We start from the raw sequence: 9,748 nt of genomic DNA on the forward strand, positions 1-9,748 counted from the left end.
TGTTTCCTCCTCCTTTCCCCTAATTAGCTAGGGTACTGAAAGTTACATTCTTTCTGCCCCCCTACTCCGCGCTACCCCAACACCAGCCCTTCTTCCCAATCCAGCCCTGCCCCTGGTGGGCTACAATAGGCTCATCTTGTTCTGCCCAGTTTGTCAATAAACAATCAGGAAGTATTTGGCCCTCCTGCCTATGTGCCTGTTTCCCCATACCTTGTGCTGATTTTGGCCCTTCCCCTCCTTTGGGCTAAGTAATTTTCTTTTACCTTTTTAAATCTCTTTACTCCCTTGTTTCAAATCATCCTTTCACATCTATCATCACCTATGTCATGTCCAACAAAACAAACTAGGCTCCCATTTATCCATTGCAAAGTAATATGAGTGCAGGGGAGGGAATAAAATTTACACAGAAGAAACAACAATCAAGGTGTTGAGGCCTTCCTCCAAAAGCTATTCTTCCCCAATCCTTCTTTTCCTGAGATACCTGAATGTGTGTGTGTAGCATCAAATGAAAGAAGTAGCCTGGAGTTTACCTGAGATAATGGCAGAGAGGAGAAGGATGAAAGTATCCCCCATCCCATGCTTCCTCTGCAAACCATCCTCCTCTTTCACAATCCATTGTGATGGAGAAGTAGTAACCTAGATTCCAGGCCCTTGCCATGTGCTATCCCACAAATGTCTCATCTCAGCTGCCCAAATCCAACTAAAGAGAACTCTGCATATAAACAGGTTTCTGCCTGGGTATCTCTTGCTGTGTACACCCAATCCATTCTAAATCCTAGTTTGCACTGAACCACACATCCTTTGGTGCCTCCAAATGGGCAGTTCCAAACAGTATCCCTTCATTCCTAGTCTCCTATCAGATATATGCAGAAAGATGCTTGATATGCCACATTGTGCATTGATATGCTTGAAATACTGTGTTTTTCCAACATAAACATCATGCTGCATTCCATCCATGCAAACAGGCAGGATATAGGTGTGTGGATGGAGAAAGGGAGGGGTTTGTTTGTTTGTTTTAATGTAATTCCATCATTGCTGCATTTGTATTCTACCATGCCCACTTCCCAGCTGGCCAATTAGCCCACCCTGGACAACCTTCTGGCTGATCACTGTGCATTGCCCAAGGCTGCTGCAGTGGCCATCTATCTGCAACTGCAACCACAACCAAAAGCAGCCATAGGGCCAAACTAGATGGACAATAATCATGGAAGTGGCAGTTTTGTTTTTGCTTAGTAAATAGCATTAAGGGATGAAACACAGAAACAGAGCGAGACAGAAGGGGCCTCCCAGGCCATCTAGTCTGACCTCCAGCACCAGCTGGCTCCGCTCATGACATGCCCACCATGTGGACGTCCAGCCTATCCTTGAACACCCGCACCAATGGATAGTTTTGGATGAAGTAACTATCCAAATCAGAACCATACCCACACAAATTCCATTTTCCCCCACACACATAAATCTGCATTCAATCCTCCAGCTACTATTTTTCAACAAAAAAGCAGTATCATCATGACTATGTAAACTGTTCTATAGTGTAGGGTTCAATCTACAATATGGGGGATGATGATGATGGTAGTCTACCTTACAGGGCAGTTGTAAATGATCACTGAGATAATGTGAAGTACTTTACACATTTGAAACAAGTGATATAGACAACAAGGATGACTTTATTTCCATGAAGTACACGTTATACAGAAAATGGCCAATAACAATGATACCTAATGCTGTTGCTGAATTGCCCTTTACTGGCAAAATTCCTCCATCGTTATACTCCAAAATTGTGACTGTTTTGCCTCATTGCTTAACCACCATTGATGTTCTGCTCACCAAGTCACATCAATAACAGACTGGACTCCATTTACCATCTCTCTTAAATTGAGTCACACAACATAATGACTCAGTGGGAATGACCAGGCCTAAGAGAGTGACCCCATGGCATCCAGAGGGCCATGGGATGACTTGAATTCCCAAATAGATGGTCAGAGGCAGAGGATTCTTGCTTCAGTCCCTGTCTTCCCCCACTCACAGTCAGCGATGAAAGAATCATGCTGGTTGCATCTCTGAGGTGCAACCAGCATGCCACCTCGCGGGCGCTCTACAGCACCTCACTGGCACACGCCCCCAGGCACCCCACCTCACTGGCCGGCACCAGACACTGCAGCCTTTCAACTGACTCCCTATTCAAAAAGTTTGAGGACCCCTGGATTATGCTGTTAGGACATGGGACATGTTGGATAGGCTTGAATTGCAGAAGGACCTAGTATTCTGGGCTAGCTGGTGTAATATAAGAATTAATGCTGGAATAACTCCTGGACAAAAGGTCAGGCATCTCCTCCCTTGAAGAGATTATGCAAATCAACCCTTCAGGGTAGACAACCTATTGTCTTGAAACCCCTGAAAATTACCTTACCTAGCAAACATAAAAACTCTTAATTGTTACCCTGATAAACAATAGTTAAGATCATCAACAATAGTTAAGATCATCAAGCACACCTGCAACTATCAGTAGAAACTTGGAAAACTCATCTTTCTCATAGTCACATGTTTGGAGAGAAATTGTATAAATATCACAGACTTAGAAAGGAGAGTCTCTCCCTCCTTCCCTCCCTCCGCAAGTGTGCTCTGAACTCAAGTTTTGTTGCTGCAGGACAGATAATGCTTCCCCCTCCCCCATTAGTTTCTCTCTTTGTTAGGCCGGAAATTCTTTCTCTCTTTACAAATATAGAATAAGATTGAGAAGCAACAGGAATATTTGCTATCCAGACAACATCTGCACAAGCTTGTGCCTACTCTATATTTTTCTGATGAATAAACTGGACCTTTCCTTTCTAAGTGCTGTGTGTGTTTTTGTGAATGCAGAAAAGGGGGCTTATTCTCACTGGCCTCATGTGTTAAACCCCAGCAAAAGATTCCAAACTACTGAGGCAATCCAGAGGGCAAGCACCTCCTTTGAGGTACATTGCTCCCCAAGGTTACATGGCGTAACACCATCTAATTGAAATATGGAGCAGGAGGTCTGAGAGGTTGCATCCCTCATCTCCCCTATTCTGCATTACATGCTTATAAGCCTCCAAGTTTAGGGGCCCATGAGCATCAAGGACACAAGATATTGGACTGCACTCAACAAATAAAAGTCCCAAGTTACAGACATCTGTACTCAGACGAACTGTCATAAAGCCTAATAATTTAAAATGTCAACTTAAACACAAACAGTTTCTACCTTTTGAAGTTTTGTAGCCTACTGCGGAAAATGGTCACCATAGAGATAGCTGAAGTGAAAGGGGAGAGAGGGAGGGCCTCCAAACCATCACCATAGAGGGAAAGGAAGCAAAAGAGTAGAAAGGGAGGCCTCCAAAGTAGGCCTTCCTGCGCTGCCCATACAGAGAGGGAAATTTCTCCGACATTTCCTTGCTGCAAAAAGGAGGTACTGGTGAGTTTGGGGGTGGGGGTAGAAATACTTGCAATTTTTCCATTTTCGAAGTGGCCCTACACCTCTAATCATTCGAATGTGGAGGGCCAACTACATATGGAAGTGTTTCTTAAGTGCTTTGACTTATATACAAATTCAACTTAACTTTGTTGCCAGGAACGGAACTCATTTGTAACCCAGGGACTGCCTGTACACAAAATAAGTTATGGAAATGTACAAAGTCTAAGAAGATATAAGGAAAAGAAAGAGTTAAGAAGTTAAGAAAAATCCCTCAATAAATCTGCAAAAAAATAGTGTAATCAACAAAGGTAACTGTTATCCACAGAGTTCTCTCCTTCAAAAACTGCAGTCAGCTCTTTTGCAGCTTCTTTTCCTCCTTCAACTTCCAGTTGGTTTTCCCAACTGACAGACCCAAAAGCCTCCCAAAGATTTCACACTCATACTTCTTGCTTCCACCCAGAAAACATGTTCACTTATAATTATATAACTAGGTTTGGTCATATAACAAAGTGCTAAAAACAAGGTGGGTAACCAAATTTGTCTGGAACGAAATGGGTTAAAAATCCTTTTGTTATAGTACCAGGTAAAAATCACACTTGAAAACTAACACACTGGAACTAACTCACTCAGGCACAACAAGTCTTCCCTTGGGGAATATGTCTCATTCCAGGGTTCATTCCTGGTTTCACATACTGTGTCATGCATTTCTTGTTCAAAGAAATGTAAAACACATCCATTTTCTGCTTTGGAGACAAACTGTAGTGCCAAATATCTTAATTTCAAAATATGCTTGCTAAAAATAATTATGCTTCATAGAAAGCCTTGTAATTTGAGACTTCCATCCCAAAACTATTCCAGTTTTAAATAATACTTTCAATTCTTATCCAGCCAAATCTCAAGTTATAGTAAGCTATTCACTTAAATGTAAATGAATAAATGAAATAACTGATTTGGTAAACGCAGTTCATTTCTAATGGTTTTCAGAATGTCTGCATTTGTTTCAAAACTGAATAAACACACTTGATTTTTTCTGGGACATCTCTATTCCTTCCACCCCACAAGAATTTGTAGGTAATAATCTTGTTCATTAGTTTTCCTACTCCATTGATTGAAGTTGGTAGAGAAGCCTGTTTCCATGCTTTCCCCAGTAAAGTATGGTTAATGTATCCATGAAGGCATAAGCAACATGCAGCCTGCAGGCTTTGGGGAGGGTTATGCCCCCTTTCAATCCAATATTCAGCAGGCAGGAGGGTGGAATTGGCCCTTTCCTGTTCTAGGGGCTTGATTCAGCAATGTCATTTAGCAGTTCTTTCAGCAGCATTGAAAGAGATGAGTACCCCACAGCCCCTCCCCATGCACCCTCAAAATCTGCTCCAATGCCTTCTGGAAGAGATTTTGGGGGGCAGGGAAGCCTGCTGGAGCATGGAATGAGGAAGAAAATCTCATCAAAATAGCAGCTCCAATCTAGCACAGTGGTGGCAAGCCTATGGCACACGTGCCACAGCAGACACTCAGAGCCCTCTCTGTCGGCACGTGAGCCAAGTCACCCCAGCATCACCCCAGCAGCCAAGCATCGGATAACAGCGCACACAGGGGCGATGCACATGCTTGGAAAGGAGTAGCAGTGCCAGGCAATGTTGTCACGAGCCGCAACTCATTAACTGCAACTTGTCTGAGCTTTCGCATGGCTGGTCAGTGCGCTGCCAAGGAGATAGGGGTGCGTGTGCATGTGTGTGTGTGTGTGGACTGGCTGTGAGTTTTAATACATTTGTTTTTATTAACAAATTATATCAAATCTGATACAAGAAACAGACTAACAGATGACCTAAGTGCTGCATGTGTTGCTCTCAAACTAATGAAGTATGAGCCAAGGTTTGACAAATTATCAGCATGCATACAACAACAAGGATCGCATTAATTGTGCAAAAGCACGCCAAATGAAACGTTTACCTTTCAATAAAAATCTGTTTGTATAATTGAAAACTCTGTTATTGTGTTTTTCTTTTAAGACAAAAGATGTTAATCAGTTGTTTTTTCTAAACTAAAGCCTCAGTATTCAGGTTTTATTGCAGCGTTGGCACTTTGGGATAAATAAGTGGGCTTTGGGTTGCAGTTTGAGCACTCAGTCTCTAAAAGGTTCGCCATCACTGGTCTAGCATAATACTGAGTTTAACCTTATATTCTCTTCTATCATGTCACTTTGAACATGGAACACTGCCTCGAGATTTAATTGGATCTCTTATCTGATTATGTATCTGATGTCCTCCCAATATAAAGCCATTTTTTAACAGAAGGTTATTCTCACAAAATGTGGAAACAAAAGAGGCAGACTTGCTCACATCTCCAGCATTTCTAACATTAAATCCTAGCGTTGTTTTCTTTTATTGAATTATTATTCTAGTTGTTCCTAATAATAGTGTATACATTGCTTACAGAGATGCTTACTATTTTTCAATTACTATAGGGTGGTGGTTTTTTTTTCCAGAAGACTTCAATGGCCTGTTCACACTTATTCCTCTTATATTTTGTATGTGTAAAGAACCAGCTGGGGCATTAAACAGAGGGTATTCATGACAGCTTATCAACACTTAAGTCAGATTGAGGCCCAGCAAGCCCCCAGTAATGCTCCAGCCTGAGTATGTGTGTGCATAAGATTGCATGCTCTTATGTGATCCTCTTATCCTCATCCTCTGAGAACTGTACAGGGTCAGAATGCTCTGTGTGTACCAGGTATGGAGTCCCATTCCCTGGAGAGCCACAACTGAAGCAACAGTTCGATGCTTTTTACATTGAGACAGCCAATCAACATGATGTCTATATGGGATCTGTTCAGACTGTGCTGCACCATTTGCTGAAGGGGCAAAATGCCAGCAACTTGACTTACGGGCCTACTGGAGCAGGCAAGATGCACACCATGTTGGGGATTCCAGAGTGGCTGAGGGTGATACATGAGCTGTCCAAGATGTCCTGCAAATAACCAGAGAGGCTTCACGTGGAGAGTGAAAATACTTGGTATCTATGTCTTATCTGGGGATCTCCTAAGAGAAGGTTCTGGACCTCCTACAGCCCTGCCTCCATGACTTACCTATCCAGGAGGGTTGCAGCCATCACATCCTAGGGCCAGGGTGAGAGATTGACAGAGAAAGAGAGATTGTGAGCTTTGCAGCCTTTGAAAACCAATTCTTACTCACCAGTTCCAATTGGACTGTAGAATCCATACAGCTAAATCAATACTCCAGCCACAGCCACATTGGTTTGCTGGTCCAGGTGACCCAGACACTTGCTTGGCTGCTAAACTGCCTTATCAATTTAGCTGGCTCAGAGGACAACCATCAGACAGGCCATAAAGACCTGTGTTTGAAGGAAAGTGGGGCTATTAACTCCTTGTTTTTGCGTTCCATAAGGCAGTTGATGCCCTCAGCCAAGGGTTGCCTCAGGTACCCTACATAGACAGCAAACTGACTTATCTCCTGCAGGATTCTCTGGGAGATGGTGTTCCCAATGTGATCATTGCAAACGTTACCCCTGAAAAGAGGTGTTACTTTGACACCCTCGTAAGCCTCAACTATGCTTCCTACTCCAAGCAAGAGGTAAACAAACCCTGCTCTCAGGAAACCCTGCCAGATAGTGTGTCCAAAAGACCTTACATGGTGACACCAGCCCGGTGGCCAAGAAACCTGGCTTAGAAGAAGAACAGCCAAGCAGTGTTGAGGAAAAGCCACTGAGTTCCTTGCTGCCTCTGGAGAATCTTGAGGCCGCTGTAGTTGAACAGCTGCTGTGATTAGAGGCCTTGGAAAAGGAGCAGGCCAGGACTAGGAGTCATGCCTTGCCCCTCCCCAACTCACCATGCAGAGAGCAACAGGACATTTCGAAGCTGCTGGATGAGACTGTGTGAGCTGAAGAGTCTTTTTAAAAAGCAGCTAGACGTGGAAGCCAAGGCTCTGCAAGGAAAGATTGTGCACTTACCCCACAAGGGCCAGCCAAACCCCAAAAATAGACAATGGTATTGCCCCTCCAGCAACTGCAGATTGCTGGGGACACATAACAAAGAGGAAGGAATTATTATAAAGCAGAAGAAGGGAGGCCAGAAGAGAAAGGCTTTTGCCCTTGAGTATGAAAATGATGTTTCCTCAGAGTGAGAGGTGGAAGTCTGTCCTGATCTGCTGAGTTGCAGTAAGGACAACATTCTGGTCATCCTTAACATTGGCTCAGTAAAGGATCTCATGGCCCTGCACCAGATTCATTTATCCTGAATAACAATTGTATAAATAATAGTATGAAAAGAGCTGCTGTCCTCCCTGGTACAGTACCAAGATGGCCTAGGTTGTTAACTAGGTTGTTTACCTCTACTCAGTTTTATTTCGGCGCCAGGCAAAGACCTTTTTATTTAAGCAACATTTTAAATGTTAATACTACTGAATTTTATCTGGCCAGGGCAGCTTATTTTATATTGTGTGTATATTGTATTTTAAATTATTATTACTATTCTATATGTATATTTTAATTTATGTGGTTTTATTTATTGTTGTAAGCCGCCCCGAGGCTTCGGCGAATGGGGTGGCATAAAAATGTTTTAATAAAATAAATAAATAAATAAATAAATAAATAAATATTCAACATATCCTGCTGTTGTATGGTCTGGGGTCCTACATCTGCCTTTCATGTCCAAGAGCAACTGAGTACATGAAGTGAGGTTTGGGGCTGCCTGGGGGTCTTCTTCTGAGCTTGCATCATTTGCTGCAGAGTGTTGGCATGACTGGAAGCCTCTAGTATGGCAAGCAGGTAGTGACGTCACCAATTCCGTGGTGCAGTCTTCTATAAATTCCCAGAGCATACTGTAGAATTCATGCTGCATTTCACAGAACTTTGCTATTTTGGCATGCACTGGGTTATATTCAGAATTACAGCAGCAGAAAAATTATAGGACTTAGCATTGTTCTGCTGGTGGTTGCACAACTAACCCAAGCATCTCCAAGTCAGAATGAGTTGCACAACACATTATAGAATCCCTTGTGCAACAACTTGAGCAAACAGAAACCAAGAATTGGATCTGACAGTTGTGCAGGAATGAAAATAGAATTTCTGCAAGGGGTAGAAGCTTTGGGTCTATGGAATGATACCAGTGGATACAAGCCTTTGAGCAGTCACTGAACAATATGCATCCAGGATAGGGAGCTGTTCCTTTGTGGCTCCTGCAGACCCAGTGAAGCAGTAACCAGAACAGGAGGGGCAAGAGAGAAGATCTTTTAACATTGCTGTTCCCCTGCCAGCATCAACGCAATGTCCTCCACTCACAGTTCTGAGTGCCAGAAGGTGCTGATATCATCTGCCTGATAAAGCCCAAAAAGAGTGCTTAGGAAGCTGAAATGAAAAATTTGAGCAGAAGTCACAATTTTTCCTATTGTAACTATACTTAAAATATTTTTACCACATCTTGTATCTGAGAACAGATCTTTAGATGGCTTACGAAAGACTAAGATTGTAACAGCACTAGATAAATTTCCAATTATAAAAGTAAGCCATAAAAATCTATATTATATGTTTAAAAAAGCAACCATTAAAATATTGGGTAAATAAAAAGTTTTGGCCTGGCACCAAAACAAAGTATCAATGCCAGGCACACCTCTCTGGGGAGCAGATTCCATAGTCAGGCTGCTACCACAAAAAAGGCTGTTCCCAAGGGAGCTATTCTTATAACCTCTTTCAGAGAGGGCTCCCAGAGAAGGACATCAGTGGAAGATCTCAACGTTTGGGCAGGTGTATATGGAAAGAGATGTTATTCTAGATATTCTAGATGCTATTTCAAAAACCATTTCTGGCATATATGTCAAAGTTAACACCTTAAATCTGGCCCAGACTTCAGTTGGTAGCCAGTAAAGATAGTATATGATCTTGTCTGCCAGTCCCAGTACACAATCTTGCAGTTCTGTTCTGTACGAAGTATCTGGACCATTTTCAAGGTAGTCCCACATAAAGCACATTACAATAGTCCAATCAGGAGGTTGTCAGAGAGTGGATCACTGTTGTTAGGCTTTGCCTGTCCAGGTACAAATGCAGTTGATGGACCAGCCAAAGCTGGTGGAAGTTGCTCCCTGCCACAGCAGCCACCTGAGACTCCAGAGGTAGCTTTAGGTCAAAGAGAACTCTCAAACTGTGCACCCTGTCCCTTAAGGAAAGTGCAACCCCAACCAAGACAGGCAAATACCACTTACTGGGACAGACGACCTGCCTACCACAAGGTCCTCCATCTTATCTGGATTAAATCTCAATTTATTGGCCCTCATCCAGTCCATCACAAACTATTTTGAGAACATTTTA

General features: G+C 42.8%; 1 pseudogene; it reads left to right on the forward strand.

Moving 5' to 3' along the window:
- Positions 1-5,291: 5,291 nt before the first annotated feature.
- On the forward strand, positions 5,292-7,325 carry LOC123017629 (annotated as a pseudogene).
- The last annotated feature ends 2,423 nt before the right edge of the window (positions 7,326-9,748 follow it).

Source organism: Varanus komodoensis, unplaced genomic scaffold (assembly GCF_004798865.1).
Source record: "Varanus komodoensis strain SLA01 unplaced genomic scaffold, ASM479886v1 scaffold10, whole genome shotgun sequence".
Taxonomy (NCBI): Eukaryota; Metazoa; Chordata; class Lepidosauria; order Squamata; family Varanidae; genus Varanus; species Varanus komodoensis.